General features: G+C 41.2%; 1 protein-coding gene across 1 annotated transcript in view; it reads left to right on the forward strand.

The window, feature by feature from the left end:
- The window catches only part of LOC106459005 (non-structural maintenance of chromosomes element 4 homolog A-like), a 43,796-nt gene that overhangs the window by 7,547 nt on the left and 33,180 nt on the right, over positions 1–3,069 (forward strand). The gene's annotated exons all lie outside the window — the stretch shown is intronic.

A 3,069-nucleotide genomic window follows, 5' to 3' on the forward strand; every position in this document is an offset into this window, starting at 1 on the left:
CAGTCATCATTTTTTAGAATTGATATCACAGGTATGTTGTGTTTTTTGTCTTTGTCACATGTGTCATTTGATCCTTCTCCTACCTTATTATCTGCTGAACTTAGTTCTAAGTATTGTTTTTCCCCTGTCGCCTGATATTGAGGTTCATGCCAAACATTTTGCAGATCAATTATGAGCAGTGGTTAGTATGCTGTGCCCCCCATGTACTGCAGAAGCTCATGCTGTTGCATATCATTGTTCAGCAAACTTATGGGTCATTCAAGTTTTGTTAGAAGGGCTCTCCTTCCTTTTCTTCCCTCCCCCCATCCACTGTCCCAGTTCTTCCCCCTCTCATGATCCTGTTTCCCACCAGCATTTCACGGAAGCAGTTAAAGACCTTCTCATAAAGGGCACCATTGAATAGGTTTCTCCTGTACTTCCACGATTTTATCCCTGTCTTTTTGCTATTTACATGGACACCAGATATTATTATCCTGTTTGCGATTTCTCCCATCTAAATCATTTCCTTGACTTGCCTCGGTTCACCATGAAATCCTACCCATCTTTCTTAATGGTCTTTCTTCCAGGACTTTAGATGACAAGATTCAATGTAGCTGATACTTATCTTCACATCCCTATTGCTTGAGCTTAATGTTGTTATCTACGTTTTGTCCACAAGAATCATGTTTATCAATTTATAGCTCCTTCTTTTGGACTGGCATCAGCACTGTACACATTCTGTTGGGTGGTCCTGACATTTGCCCAATTCTTACATTTTTGGGGGCTCGATTTCCTTCTTTACATGGATAATTGGCTTCTTCTGGCTTCATCCTTTGCAGAGTCTTTTTCACACACTCAACTCTCCTCAGAGTAGCTTTTCATGTGGCTTGGTTTATCAAGGTGGAGAAGTCTGTTATCCACCCCACTCAGTATCTTGTTCATCTGGGGGTACTTTTTCAACTTATATCTCAGTCAAGCCCAGCCTTCCCCTCTTTGTCTGCAATCCATGGAGTTTTTAGTTTAGAGGTTAATATCAGCACCTTCTCTCCCTGAGTGAGAGGTTCTTTTTCCTTTTGGGACTTGGGCATCACTGGAGGCTCTTATCTCTCTTAGCCATACCCACAGATATCCTTTCCTGCTTCCCTTCAGTCCAAATTCCTCTGGTGGCTAGACTGGGACAAAATGACAGTAGGTATACCTATTCCTCCTTCCCATCCGGATATCCACTTCTTCATGGATGCCTAGTTGTCAGGATGGGGTACCTGCTGCAATGCACAGGAGATCTAGGGCTGTTGGTATCAAGGAAAGTCAGGTCTTCACATCAACATTTTGGAACTCCTTGCTGTTCATTGAGTGATGGTTCTGTTTCTGCCATCTATGCGGGGCATGACAGTTATGATTCATTCTGACAACTCAACGGTTGTCTATTACATCACCAGTCAAGGGGGCATTATATCTCGGTCATTATGTTCATGCATTCTAGATCTCCTCTTTTGGACTCACAGACATCAAATTAATTTGCTGGCTTGTCATTTACTGGGTGCTCTCAATCTTATTGTGGATCATTTGTTCTGCCCCGACAAGATTCTATTCACGGAGTAGTCTTTTGACCCCAGATGTTCTGATGGCTATGATCTCAGATTCTCCACAACTGGATGCAATTGCCACTCATTTGACAGCCAAGCTTCTTCTCTTTTGGTTCCTAGTTCCACATCCTTTGGCTTTGGATGCATTCAGCCAGGATTTGAAGGACCTTTTCTTCTACCCTCAGTAATTTCTCTCATCCAATCCACTCTGTGCCAGGTCCTTCTTCTGGCTCTTTTATGGCTGGTTCCACCATGGTTTCCATTCTTGTCCCTTCTACAGGAACAATCTCCATTAACTTTTCCTCTCTCCTGGTCCCTTCTCCAGCAACCTCACTCAAGTATGCTTCATTCCTACACTCCAGCTTCGTGTGTAGCTTTTGTCCGGTCCCTTGCAAGGGGGTTCGTGACCATCCCTGTTGTCTCACTTTGTTCATTCCTCATCCATGTCTGTGTATCAATGTAAGTAGAGAATATTTCATTGTTGGTTTGTTTGGCATAGATTCTCCCTTTACGTTCCCTGATTTCTTTACATGGTTGTTTGACAAAGATATGTCTTTTTCAACCTTTGCAGGTTATAGGGTGGCTTCTATCATCTACATTTCGATTTTCTCCTTTTTTCCATGTGTTTTTCTTTCCAGTTTTTTCCTTCCTTGTATATTCCATATTTAATCCCACTCTGATTTGGATTGTGTCTAGTCTGTGCTGTGCTTTATGGTTTTTTCATTTTTCCCCTTTTTTCCATGTGTTTTTCTTTCCAGTTTTTCCTTCCTTCTATATTCCATATTTAATCCCGCTTTGATTTGGATTGTGTCAAGTGTGTGTTTTATGGTATTAAATGTCACGCACAGCACCGTTCTGTGGCTATCACCCCTTGTAATCCATCCATTTCTCATGATATTTCTCCTATTACTCTTACCAGTTAGTTTCATCAGGTTATCAGTATTGCATATTCCTCCCTTTCTTCTGAATCTTGCCAATTTTGTGTATCATCCCATCAGATCTGTCACCTCACACTCTCCTTGGCTGCTCATTGTTCTTTGAGGAGATTATTCAAGTAGACCACTCCCACACTTTTGAGTTGCACTACTTACACCATCTGCTCAACTGGATATCTTCTTCCTTGTAGCAATTCTTCATACATCAGTACAACTCTGAGTGACTAAGTTATTTTATATCATTTCTACATATTATTGTCAGGGCCCTACTTTACATGTTGTGGATCTGGCTCTGTGGTGAGTGGTGCCTGTTCAGGTATACTGATATCCAAAATTTGCACCATAAGTTGATAAGGTCTATCATGCTCACTGTTGAGATGAGGTATTCTGCAAGACCACTTGCAGGTTCTTCCTCACAGCATAATGCATTATAAATATTTTTGTACAGGACCATACTTTCAGAGACAAACATAGAATAAAGAAGAAAGAGATTTCTTCCCATCTCTAATGTTCCTTACATTACTAATCTGTGTTTTTTAGGTAAAATTAGGTTTTGTGGTCACCACTTG

This window comes from Limulus polyphemus, unplaced genomic scaffold (genome assembly GCF_000517525.1).
Source record: "Limulus polyphemus unplaced genomic scaffold, Limulus_polyphemus-2.1.2 Scaffold545, whole genome shotgun sequence".
In the NCBI taxonomy this organism is placed as follows: domain Eukaryota; kingdom Metazoa; phylum Arthropoda; class Merostomata; order Xiphosura; family Limulidae; genus Limulus; species Limulus polyphemus.